Source organism: Rhinolophus sinicus, chromosome 17 (genome assembly GCF_057876585.1).
Source record: "Rhinolophus sinicus isolate RSI-liver-muscle chromosome 17, RSI-T2T, whole genome shotgun sequence".
Lineage (NCBI taxonomy): Eukaryota > Metazoa > Chordata > Mammalia > Chiroptera > Rhinolophidae > Rhinolophus > Rhinolophus sinicus.
In genome coordinates, this window is record NC_142517.1 from 24,299,065 (window position 1) to 24,313,405 (window position 14,341).

At 36.3% G+C, this 14,341-nt stretch overlaps 1 long non-coding RNA gene across 1 annotated transcript in view; it reads left to right on the forward strand.

Moving 5' to 3' along the window:
• Positions 1–13,928, forward strand: part of LOC141570465 (uncharacterized) — a 28,004-nt gene extending 14,076 nt beyond the window's left edge. Inside the window, exon 3 of the long non-coding RNA XR_012494449.2 lies at positions 13,314–13,928. This is a non-coding gene — a long non-coding RNA (uncharacterized LOC141570465). The remainder of the gene's footprint in view (positions 1–13,313) is intronic.
• Positions 13,929–14,341: the final 413 nt, after the last annotated feature.

Sequence of the window (14,341 nt, forward strand, 5' to 3'; positions counted from 1 at the left end):
AGGCTTCCTTTGTGACTGCCTTTCTTCCCCAGCTTGCTTTCTCATTGCCCTCCCAGTGTTTTCCTGGGATTACCTCACCGATACACTGAATTCTTGTCTCTACATCTGATTTGGACGTAGCCAAATAAGACACCCAGCATGTATCCTTTGTTTCAGGAAAAATAAAATTTGTATGTTTTGTTCTGTTTTTTGTCATGTTTTTCCATGACATTATGATGTTGGCTTCTATCTCCGATACCTGGCTAAATTTTACTAATTTTTTAAAATTATGCCTGAGCACTACCTCTTTAAGAGAAACTTTTCTTAACACTGAGTTGTGGACCAGAATCTCTCTCTACCTGACTGTGTCTGAGCATACCTATATCATGGCAGATACCTTGATTCTTGATTTCTTTGTCTGACTTCCCTAGAGGACTGTGATCTCCTTGAAGGCAGGGACAAAGACATATTGACTGCTCAATCCATCCCTAAAATTATAAAGGAAGACAGCATTAACAAAATTCACTAAATGTTTGTTTGAAAAAATGGTCTTTATTTTATGAATGTGCAAGTAAAAAATGAAACCAACAAGGGCAGATTTAATTAGAGGAAAGGAAATCTATTGTTAAATGAAAATTTGTACAATTAATCCCAAATTTCAGAAGAAATAATTTTGGTTTATTTGCATGGTTGTTTTTCCCAGTATGTGGATAACAGTAGCAATAAAACAACACATATTGAGTAACTATTGTGTCTCAGACACTGTCTAAGCACATTAAAAATATTACACATCTCATCTTCCCATTGCTTATGACATTCTGATACTGTATTATATTATACTTATTGTTATATTAGGTAGAGTTTATTTTTATTAAGGCTATTATTAGTAGTATTGTTACTGTTAGTTCCATTTTACAGAGTAAATAATGCTCATGCTGGACATTTTAAAGCACTTCCTCTTCATAAGCCCAAGAGTTTCAGAAAGGCCCATTAGGATTATCAAGGAAGTACAGAATAATAATTCAAACGATGGGTTTCTTTAGAACTTCCTTTCTCTTTCCCTACTCAATACAAATGGTTAATTCCCAGGGGCAAGCTTCTTGCCTCACACCGGTTTATAATTCAAAGTAGCCAAAATACTACTGTTTTGAATATAGGCTAGCACTTCTTAAAATCAGTTTCAGAGTTATATTTTCCAAACACATTGAAAATTTGTATTCATTAAAAAGTGGTGAAACTCAGTTATTCAACAAGCACATACTGGGCATACAACAAGCACAACACTTTTGCATATATTGTATGGTGTTAATTTCTGGGGATACAGATTTAACTAAGTCAGGGTTCCAATCATTGGCATGTGATAGCTTGTCTTGAATAATAACTGCCTTTGTGATCAATGACCAATATATACCATCTGAGTTTTTTCTCTTCCACTGTGTCTGGAATTAAAAATAGAGATTGACTTGGTCTTTGATAATTTTGTATTTGTTTAGAGTCTTTCTGCTAAGAAACTCCAAATGCCTTATTGATATTAACCTATTTATCTTGGAATGACTCCTCCATCTGTGTCAAAACTGAACTAAATAATACTTTGATTTTATGTATGAATTATTTATTGCCTTATTAGGATTATTTCTTTCTTTACTCTTCCAGTTTTCTCTCTGTAAGAGTAAGTTTTTTGAGGAAAGGAACCACATCTTATCTATTTTTGTATCACTAGGCCCTAACATGGCTCACGTACCTCATAAGCACTCCACAATTGTTTCTGCAATAGATGAGGAAACATTTTCCTCTAAGACATTTAATATAGTAGTGCTTTTAAGCACGAAAAGCTAGAAACGATTTTGCAGAGCGGTTCTATATGGATTTTATCAATAAAGGCATTTTAGTTTAAGTCTGATGAACAAATCTGCACCTTCTTGACTCCCCACCCCAGTATCTTTTCTTCCAGACATAATTTGAAGTCAGTGATAAATTCCAATTCATAAAACTAATCTCTAGTGTTACATCCTGTCTGCTTCATTCACTAGCTTTCCAGCCATAATCTGAAATACTCAGCATGTAGTAATCAGGAAACATTTACTGGCATGCTTCCAAGCCCCAGTCATCTTTTATGAGCCTTAACACTGTTAAGTCACATCAGCTCAGACTCAACCACGTGAATGGAAATTCCACAATACTTTAAGGCACCAGATACAGGTCCACAATTTACAAAGAGGTTGTATGTACAAGTCTGTTTTCACATCATTGTCTGCAACTTGGAGAGCATTTTCATACTCGTAAATTCTCAAATTAGCCCACCAATTTTTTTTTTAAACTTCATTAAAAATAGCTGAAGCATAATACAAATAGTTACATAAAAAGTCATTCCACTGTTTTCATATCTTTCCTTTCAGTATAAAAAACCATTTAGTCTTTTAAACTTAGCTCATTTGGTCCTTGGTAATTTGGCTGTCATCTCACCCATCTAGTTCCCTGTCAGTTCTGATTGCCTACCTGCACCACACACCTTGAGACCAGACTAAGAACTTCCTAGTTGCCAAGCAGGGCCCTTTCCTGTCCTTTTGTTTTGTGTAGACCATTCTCTCTGCATGGAATCTTTGACCCTTCTTCTCTGACTGTGGAACTTCACTTGACCCTCCAAGCTCTGGCTCCAAAGTCACTTTCAAGGTGAAACTTTTGTTAATACCTTGACAGATCACTTAAAAAAATTATAACAATTTTTGTTAAAACATAACACTGTTTTGTAACTATCTGTTTACACACCTTTTTGTCCTACCACATTGTGGTTTCAGGTGGACAGGGAATGTGTTTTCTTCATTTTCTTAGATATCTTCCTCTTCTACCTACAGCTCCTAGCAAAGAGTTGGTAACATAGCATATTCCTGTGAAAGGTATTCAATTTAACACTCTCCGAGGTATTGTCACATTTAAAAGCATATACCGTGTTTCCCTGAAAATAAGACCTAGCTGGACCATCTGCTGTAATGCGTCTTTTGTATCAAACATTAATATAAGACCTGGACTTATATTATGTTAGATAAGCCCCTGTCTTATAGCAAAATAAGACAGGTCTTATGTTAATGTTTGCTCCAAAAGACGCATTAGAGCACATGGTCTAGCTAGGTCTTATTTTTGGGGAGACACGGTATTTGTTAACTCAAGTGAATTTCTAATTGGCAAAATTTTAGGCTAGAATTAAAGTGAAGTAAATGAATTTGAACAGATAAAAAGTGTTAGAGATGATGACCCATCATCAGAGCCAGAAAACTGCCCCAAGATGTTCCAGTGTTTTATGCGGACATCTGTTGTTTGTTTCTAGACCCACAGGCTCACTATCACATCCAGTGTTCCCATGGCCACCATACATAGGTTTCAGGTCTGAGGAGGGAAGTGAGGGCAAGAGTCAATTGTTTGAAAACTAGTGACTGACAGGGAGTACTTGGTTCTACCATGTTTCTTTGTTTACCACAGCTTGGGAACAGAGACGGGTTTAAATGGGAGTCACACAGACCCTGAAATGTGTCATCTAGAATTAAACAATTTCATCAAATGCAAGAGTTAGAAAAATATACGAACAGGTTTTAGTCTAAAATAAATGTCAGTGATTCAATGAAAGTCTTATAAGGAAGATAATTTTTTTAAAATTCTCAAGTAAAAATAAACAAATGGGACTAATCAAACTCAAAAACTTCTGCACAAGAAGACAACCATCAAGGAAATGAAAACAAACAAAAAAAAAAAAACAACCTACTGAATAGAAGAAGTTATTTGCAAATGATATATCTGATATCATTTGGTTAATAGCCAAAAATAAACCAAGATTTCATACAAGTCAACATCAAAAAAACAAAACAAACAAAAAACAATCCAAGTAAAAAATGGGTGGGGACCTGAACAGACATTTTGCCAAAGAAGACATAGAGATGGCTAATGGACATGTAAGAAGATGCTCGTGTGGACTTAAGAAATGTCCAAACCTGTAGAGAATTTTTATAAGAGTTTATTCGAACCAAACAGAGGATATGCCTGGAAGCAAGATCTCAACAGACTGTTAGGTTTATGCATTTGGAATCAAGGAGGGAATATAAGGAAAATTACATGAAGGTGGGATAAAGCAAGGCAGGGATTGGATTACAGAACAGTTAAAAGATTGTGTGTTCTCTTGAGGGTGGTTATTCCAAAGGTGTGTTAATTTAGATACATAGAAACAATGGACCGGGCTTGCTTAAGGCAAAGACAAACATTTTACTACTAAAAAGTTATATGCCTGCAACATGACTATCCACCAGGACCTGCCCAATTAGCAATTTATGATCAGATCATCCTGCGAGGTTACTTTCCATAGAACCCATTTTTGGTCCACAATACAATGGTATATTAATCAGCCATAAAAAAAAAAGAATGAAATCTTGCCATTTTCGACAACATGGATGGAGCTAGAGGGTATTATGTTAAGTGAAATAAGCCAGACAGAGAAAGACAAATACTGCATGATTTCACTTATATGTGAAATCTAAAAAAACAAAAACAAGTGAACAAATAAAACAAAATAGAAACAAACTCACAGGTACAGAGAACAACAAACTGAAGGTTGCCAGAGGGGAGGGTGGGTAGGAAGATAGGTGGAAAAGGTAAAGGGAAAGAAGAGGCACAAACCTCCAGTTATATTAAAAAAACAATATCATGAGGATGTCATATGCAGCATAGGGAAAATAGTCTACAGTAACATAATAACTTTCTATGGTAATAGATGGTTGCTAGACTTGTGGTGAACACATCCTAAGGAATATAAATGTTGAATTGCTACGTAGTACACCTGAAACTAATATAATGTTCAATGTCAACTATACTTTAATTAAAAATATATGATTTCTCTTAGGAAACTTTTTAATGCATTAGACACAGTTAAGGAAATTTAAGGAAAAAATAAAAGTAAAACTGAAAACAACAGAAGAAACTTTCATTAGATGTTTGGAAATAGTTATTCACTTTTGAATAATTCATTAATTTGCATGTTTTTTTCTGATTAGGAATGTTGTTTCACTTTGATTACTATTTTGATTTTTACAGAAATCCTTGAATTTAAGAAGTAGAGATTTGATTATATATCCGTTACAGCAGCTTTCCAAATCTGGCTTTATTTCAACGTGTCAAATAGGACATTGTGGATTCATTTCATCTTTTCATTGCTAGGATTACAAGTTAATTTCAGATGGGTTTAAAACAGGTGCTCATAACTTGGAAATTGTGGTGTCCCTAAGAAGCCCAAAAGAGCCAGATGTGGTCCTTGCTTTTCTAAAACAGTCTTCTTCATTATTTATACTCTGGTCTATTTGGATATCCTTTCTGTGTTATTTAGCTCTGCATCATGTTTGGTTCTCAATAAAGGTTGGCTGAATATTAATAGGCGAAGTAGACCAAGAGTTTTAAGAAGCTTGGAGAAAAACAAATGCTAAATGCAAGTGGATATCACTGAACTAAAATAAATAACTCATGGACTGTCAATATGTGAAGGTCTTATTTGGGGAAGAACGGTGGATTCAGTAGTACAGGGCGAAACATTACATTTAGAAAGAATCCAGTTGAAAATGTATTTCTTGAGGCTCCTTCAGATATCAGCATGGATTTATTTATTGATCAGTTTCATTTGATGTCTCGAGCTGAGGAGTTTAGATATCATAAAGGAAGGGAGAGCAGGACAACAGATTAGGGGGATAGATATCAGGCAAGAGCAAAATTTGAGGAAGAAAAATTGTGGAAAATAATTCCCCACTAGATATTATAAATTTGCCTAACTGGGGGATAAAAACATTCTAAACCCTAGGATCTTTGGGTCTTTGGAATATGAAAATGAAACCTTCCCTTTTTTTAATGGTAATAAATGCAAGTAACATAATCATTTTTTGGAAAACCCTTGTGATATGAAATGCATTTTCAATACTTGGTGGGGGAAAAAAAATCCTGAAACAAATTTTGATCAATTTAACTTCAGCATGTCAATTTAACTTTAGATTCTGTCTTGGGTCTCCTTTGAGTTAACTTCTCAAAAGCAATATCTATTTGGTGTCATGATGGGTTACAAACTGTGCTAACACATACTATTTTAAAAGAATCCAGAGCCTGAATGAAATGAGAGCTGTAATGGGATCTAGGGCATTATCAGCAGCATTTGAATGGCTTTTCTTCAGTAGACCTGCCACAAAGTTTAAATAAATTCCTGCAGAAGGTACTGCATGATCCTTCTGGATAAGTGCACTAAAATTCAGTTAAGTATTCTATGCTGAGACTTTTTTTTTTTTTTTTTTTTTTTTAATAAATAGAAGCTGAAAGGGCAGATTCCAGCAGTGGCCGACATGGCCCACTTTTGAATTCTTGGCAACTGAAGATTGTGTGATAAGTATCTTCAGGCCCAAGTTACAAATTCAAAGGTTTTTTTCAATGAAGGTGGAAAACAGGCACACGGGTTTATCTTCTATCAGATGGCATAGCTGCTATCTTCAGGGCTAGTGGAGTCAATGGAGATTAAGAGAAAGGCAGGTATTTAGATAAAGAAGAGTTTATCAGAACAGGAGTCTTACCATTGGACATTCAATCTAGCTTTTAAATCCCAAAAGAACCGGTTTAATCTGTCTTTCCCAGGATTACTATGTGGTCTGTTGAGAGCGCTATTGCAACATTCTGTGGGTCAAGATCACAAGGAAAGCTGAAATTCGTTCATTAAGACAGTAAAATTTCATTTGATCACTATCTCCTTTTTCCCCCCTCTTTAAATAACTTCTTATTCCTGGTCTTCTTTTATTTTTATGGTGGTTGTTTCTCTTGGAATGTAACTCTGCGTAAGGTTTTGAAAAGTGACACCCATTTTCAGTCACAAATTTTTAAAAAGTGAATATATAAGGAGTATTATACAAAAACTATAGATCCCCTCTACCTAAAAACATAGATGATTTAATATATTTCCTGGCTCTTTCTTTACCATAAGGATGCACATATATAATTTTGACATGATAATTGATATAATTGTGTTAGCTTTATTTTACTTTTATTTATAAAACATTATTTCACATATCTAAAGAGTATTCATATTTTAATATTTTTGTTACCTTGCAATACAGAGAAATAATATAATATAGTTTGTTAAAGTGTTTCTGATTGCAGGTTCAGTTTTTACAAAAATTAGTAAGTGAATAGAACTAAGAATAAGGCTAATTCTGTATATGTTATATTATTAAAGAGTCTGTATAACCTGACACTATTATGAAAAATATTATTTGTTTCTTTGTAAAGAAGTAACTCAGAAGCACAAGGTATGGTGCAATTATGTTATTGTGTTATACATTGCTGTTAATATACTTGACTTCTGTGGTAATCAATTCAGAGTGTAAGTTTTAAGAGTATACAAAGAAAACACAGGAAGGTATAATTCATCACAGATCTTTAATTTGTTAACAATTGTAAGCAGGCCACTAGAGGAAAATTATAATGGGCCTTCACTTCATCTTTTTCAAGAAACTGTGTTTAGCAGGCTGCTTTCACCCTTATATCCGTTGCCAACTTTTTTTCTTCATGAACGACAAACTACTTACTCTGCAACAGTGTTTGCTCGCTCTGCCTCTAAGTCGGTGGCGGGCATCTTCTAACTAACACTATGAGGGCGTACATATTTATTAGGTGAAAGGATTGTCTCATATGAAAACCAACTATTTACATTTGTTGTATGGGAGGGAGGAGTAGAGACATGACGTGGCAACTATTATAATAGACTGAGCTTTCTGAAGTCTTCATTTTTAAATCTCCTCGGACTATGCAGTAGTAATGATTTCTCCAGGGACCGAGTGTGCTACTTCTTCATTCCTGAGCAGATAGAATAGCAAACAGTTCAATGGCAAGAACTACAGGCAAAGTGCAGTGCTGGGCACTTTATTTAAATTAATGATTTAATCCTGCCAACAACACCGAGGTGAGTGTTCTATTAATAGCTCCATTTTATAGTGAGGCAAACAAGGTAGAGAGAGGTTAAGTGACTTGCTCAAGGTTACTGCTAATGGGTGGGCCCAGGATTCCCACTTTTTCTTGACAGTCCATGTTCTCCACCACCGTGCTTTCCCCACATGTACAGCATCTTACAGGCCAGGCCAGGAAATGGCAATACACAACACATCGGACTGCCTTTTAGAATTAAGAAAGACAGACTTAATAAAAGATGAGCGTTCATCATCTTGAAATGGAAAAGTAGACAACAGATTGGAGAGAGACGCTCGTCCTAGGTGGTCACTTATTCCAGGCACCTCTTGTCTTCTTCCGTCTTGCATTACAGCTTCTACCAGCACCACGTGAAATCTCATTATATCATCTCTAAAAGTTTCTCTGAAATTATGTCTTCATAGGAATACTATGATTACCTTGTACTTGGAAATTTGCATGCTTGTTTATGATACTATGTAGTTCCGCAATTTCCTAAACCATTTTCAGCCTTTTGAGAATGGAGATCATTAGTTTTAAGGTCACCTCAAAAACAGCCATCTGTCGAATCTTTGGATGTGATAGAATATGGGTCAGTTATCTATAGCAGGCGAGGGCAGATTCCAGAGGAATCTGGAATTAGCGGCTCCATGGGCTAATAGAGGCTGGAAAGGAGTTCTGTTTAACCAGTAACTTCCAGGAACAAACACAGGGGCGTGGAATGTTGTGAAGTGAAAAGAGCAGGGAATTTAGAGCCAGGAGGCCTGGATCTGAGTATCGGTGCTACAAAGGCTAACTCGGTGAGCTGTTGTGAGTTATTCAGCCGCTCAAATGTCTGGGTTTCTTTAAGGCCCTTAGGTTGAAATAAGAAAATAGATGTAAATACATTCTGTGAACTATTGTTAAATATATTTGAACTAATTAAAAAAACAAAAGATGAAGAGTGGGCACTAAATTAGTTAAACAAACTGAGTCTGAAACCCTGATGCGGCAATGATAGTGGTGTCCTAATTGGCAGTCGAGTGTTATGATGGGTAATCCAGACCTGAGGGGAAGTTGGAATCTCAGATCTCTAGAACATCTGTAGGCAATTAGTAGAACTCCAGCCATTGGGTTGGAGGTTCGGGCAGATAGCCTCATTTTAAATGTATTAAGATGGTACGTAAAACTTTGGTTATTTTAATAGGGAGAAACAAGGTCAGTGCCCAAATACTGGGCCATAATATTATGTGGGAGAACAGCAAGTCATCCAAGGTGTCACAATATTTGGCAAAAGTGCCTTTAATCCTTTTGATTATTAGGTAGATCTGAGTCTGCAGATAGGGCTTTGACCATGGGATACAAGGGCTGCCAAGTCTGGGAAGCTGATAATAGTCTCCCAAACGAATGGATTCTTGGGCTACGGAAATGGAGAGGGCTTCAAGGGGGTGGAAAGTGAGGACTCAGAGATGACTCTGTGGTTTTCAATCAGCGTGGCCAGAGCCAATAGATATCTCGTTACCAAGGTTGCAAGATGGGGCCCGAAGGTTAGAAAGAAGATGAGCTAAGAATAATATTCTGCAGAGGCAGGGTCATGGTTGGGTGGTCATGAGAGGCCTAGAACTCAGAAGGATCATTAGGTGTGACAAGGACCAGAGGTATGAGTAGGAGAAACTCTTCACAGAGTGGTTGCTTCCAAGCCTTTGGAAAGTGTTTAGCTTCCTGGGGCTGCCATAACAAGTACCACAGATTGGGTGGCTTAAGCAACAGAAACTTACTGTCTCACAGTCGTGGAGGCTAAAAGTTTCAAATCAAGGTATCAGCAGTGTTGGTTTCTCCTGAGGGGCACCAAGGTAGAGTCTGTCACATCCCTCTCTCCAAGGTTCTGACAGCCTCATGTGTTTTTTTGGCCTGTAGATTACATTCATGTCTGTGTCCGAATTTCTCCCTTTTATAAGGACAAAGTCATACTGGACTACGATCTGCCAAATGACCTCGTCTTAATTTGATCATTTGCAAAGACTCTATTTTGAAATAAGGTCATATCCACAGGTACTGGGAGTTAAGATTTCAACATCTTTTTGGAGGACACGATTCAACCCATAACAGAGAAGAAAGACGGTTCCTGCACAGCATAGACTAAGCAAAGAGGGAGGTTGAAGTCAGACGTTTGAAGTTGTGAGCACGAAGAAAGGCACAGATGACTGAAAAAGCAGATGGAACTATCTGGAGGAAGTAGGGGGAGAACCAAGCAAAGTGTAGTCGCCAAAAGGAGAGTGTCACAGAGAAAAGGTCATGATTTGAAATGACAGAGAAAAAGGCAGTAGAATGAGGAGTGAGAAAAGGTAACTGGATTTGGTAATCAGGAGGCCACTGATACCTACGATAAGGTCTGTGACATGGTGCTTCTGGGACAAACCCCTTGAGCTCTATCTTGGTCAGTCTGGGTTGCTACAACAAAGTGCCATAGATTGCGTGGCTTATAAACATCAGAAACTTACTTCTCAAGTTCTGGAGGCTGAAAGTTTGAGATCAGTGTACCACAAAGATTGGGTTCTGGTAAGAGCCCTCTTCCAGGTTATAGACTGCTGAATTCTCATATAGCCTCAGTTGGAGGAAAACAGAGAGGAGATACAAGATCTCCATAACTCTTATAAAGACATTAATCCCATTCATCAGGGCTCATAATCTCATCTAATCCTTATCACCTCCAAAAGGCCCCACCTCCTAAAACCAGCACATCGAGGGGCAATGTTTCAACATACAAATTTGGGGGCAGAGCACAAACACTCAGTATATAACAAACTCAAATCTAAGCTTAGTCATTACCATGGTATGTTGGCACATTACTTAAACCCTCTATGTCTAAGTATTCTTATCTGTAAATGGGGATGATAATAATAGTACCTAGCTCATAGAGTTGTTCTGAAAATTAAATAAGTTGTGCTTAAAATGGTACCATGTTACTTTTGTGTGTCAAAAAACACTATCAACAGAATGCAAAAGCAACCCATGGGATGGAGGAAATTTTTGCAAGTTGTGTATCTGACAAGGGATTGATATACAGTATATATAAAGAACTCCTACAACTATATGACTTGATTAAATTACTTGAATAAGTGACTCAATTAAGAAATAGGAAAAGGGTGTGAATAGACATTTCTTCAAATAAGACATATGAATGGCCAATATGAAGAGATGCTGAACATTATTAAATCAAAACTACAGTGAGGTACCACTTCATACCCATTAGGGTGGTTACTATCAAAACAAATACCAAAAACTACTAAGAGTTGGTGAGGATGTGGAGAAACTGGAATCCTTGTACATTGCTGGTGGAAATGGCCAGTTGCTGTAGAAAATGGTATGCTAATTACTCAAAAATTTAAAAATATAATTAGCATATGATCTAGCAATTCCACTTCTGGGTATTTATCCAAAAGAAGTGAAAGCAAAGACTTGAACAAATATTTGTACATCCATGTGCATAGCAGCATTATTTATAATAGCCAAAAAGTGGAAGCAACCCAAGTGCCCATCAAGAGATGAATAAAAAACAAAATAAAAATATGGTATACACACGCAGACAAACACACACACACACACACACACACACACACACACACGAATATTATTCAGTCTTGAAAAGGAAGGAAATTCTGACACATGATAAAACATGGATAAAACATGGATAAGCCTTGAAAACATTATGCTAAATGAAATAAGCCAGACACAAAAGGATAAATATTGTATAATTCCACTTATGTAAGGTATTCAGATTAGTCAAATTCAGAGATACAGAAAGTAGATTTGTGGTTGTCAGGGGCTGGGTTTGGGGGCAGGTGAATGGGGGAGATGGAGAATTATTTATTGGGTACAGAGTTCCAGTTGGAGAAGATGAAAAATTCTGGAGATGGATAGTAGTGACAGTTGCACAGCAATATGAACGTACTTATCGTTACAGAACTGTATATTTTGAAATAGTTAAAATGATCAATTTTATGTTACATATATTTTACCACAATAAAAAATACTCATCACTAAAAAGAAAAACAGAGTCATGTAAATGTTACTACTATTTTATATAAAGTAGATTACAGAGGACTAAGGAATAAATGAAAGACAAGGGAGTGAAAGTACTGAGTGAAATCTACCACTCAGCAAAGTGTTTCGGGAAGGAATATAGGACAATATTGTGATAAGGCAGGGAGGAATGAGGAACTTCTGCTCTTTCAAGTACAGATAGGATAGGGTTTGTTTATAGCTGGATGAGAGGGGACAGCTAAGAAGGAGAAATTAAGGCCATGAAAGACAGATGGATAGATGGAATTAGATTTCAAGGACTGAAATGAGAACAAGAGCCCTGGAGAGGGAGGGACTTAGAAAAAGAGAGGAGAAGGAGTTTGGGTACAGAGTCTATTAGGCTTTCATAGTCTATCACCTCTTAAAGAATCTGAAAGATTGTCGTCTTTTTATTTCATGGGAGCAAATATTAAAATACACTTACAAGAGCATTTAAACCATTTGTCCTTGCCTGAAAGAGAAAGAACACACAAACCTAATTTCACACTAAGGCCATCTTGTGCCAAGGGATTTTTTGTTTTTCTTTTGTTTTTTTCTTTCCCCTGTTAGGTGACATACTCAGTCTTAACTGTAATAAATTTGGATCATGACTTGCCTACTTTAGGGAATAATTCAATTGATTTACTTAAGGTTCAGCAGGTAGTTTCCTTAATGTGGGCTTTGGAAATAATTGGGGTAGGTTTTACTAAATAACTGCATCTAAAGGAATAGCATGAAAGGCTCTTAAACTTCAAGATCAAATATTTTCCAAGTTATATGCAAATTAATGTTTAGACTTAGAAATATTCTTGGCCAAAAACAGAAATGTAATGAGAGTTATCATATCTAACTACCCCCAAAGTTAAACCTTTGACGGATTATTTTGAAATTAAAACTGAAGAATTAAACTAACCAAATAGTAAAAAGAAGTAAAAGCTCTAGGGCTTTAATTATTTGTGTACTCTCGTAATTTTGCTAAAATACCTTTTAATTGGAGAGTTAATTAAAATATTTTCAGCTTCTTAGTGAACTCAAGCAAAATAAGTACAGTTTTGCCTTTTTAGTCATTCAGTCTTGTGCTTACTGAACCGTGCTGTGAATGTTAAATCCTACAATTAGTTTTTAGACTACTTCATAGCTGTTGAAATATGGTAAAACAATCTTAATCTCTCTATTTTTGGATATAAGGGACCATTACGTATTCGAATGTTGATTCAGGTAAAACAAATTTTATTGGTAAATTCACAATTTAAAAAACACTTTACGTTGATGTACTAAAAAAATTAATTTCCACAAAACTTATCATTCATGCTTCTTTTATTGAGTAGGATGAAGTCATTAGGGTGGACCCTAATCCATGATGACTGGTGTCCTTAAAGGAGGAGAAGAGACACAGAGACATCCAACGAGAATACTATGTAACTACGCAGGCAGTGACTAGACTCAAAATAGGCCAAGAAACACCAAGGATTGTCAGCAACACCAGAAGCTGTGAGAACAGCATGGAACACATTTCCACTAAAGACTTCAGAGAGGGCATGGCCCCGCCAACACCTCGAACTGTATATTTTGAAATGGTTATTACTCTCACTCTATGTTCCTAGGATTAAGACCCTGGGTGATCCTCCAGCCTTTAGCTCCTAGCTAGGAACAAATAGAAATTCAGATTTTTCAGATGGGATTAGTAGTTAGATTTATATTTTCTTTATATAATAATATTGAAGTAATTTGAATAATGGATCTTAAAGATATTATTACATCCTAATCTCTGGAATTTTTCCCTTATCTTATTTGGAAAAAGTCTTTTTGCAGGTTTGATTATGTTAACATTTTTGAGATGAAGATTATACTAGATGACCTGTTTGGCTCCTAAGTGTCATGACATGTATCTCTGTAGAAGGAATACAGGTGACAGAGACAGAGGAGAAGGACGTAATATATAGAAGCAGTGGAGAAACTGGGAGCCACCAGAAACTGGGAGAGGCAAGGATTTCCCCCTACAGCCTCCAGAGGGAGTGCAGCTCAGCTGACACCTGGACACTGGCTTTGGACTTACGGCCTCCAGATCTATGAAAGAATACATTTCTCCTGTTTTAAGCCACTCAGTCATGCTAATTTGTTACAGCAGGTACAACAATCTAAAACAAACATAAACATCTACAGTGACAAATTTTCAAACACTTTAATGTTGCAGGTAATTCTTTCACAAAAACTTTGGAAAAGAATAGTCCATGAGTTAAATCCCAAGAATTCCATATTTAGGGAGATATAAAGATATAAAGAACTAGAAAAAGAATGTTGCTTACATAATGAATCAATATAAATGGCATTCAAATGCATAAAAAGTATTTCATTA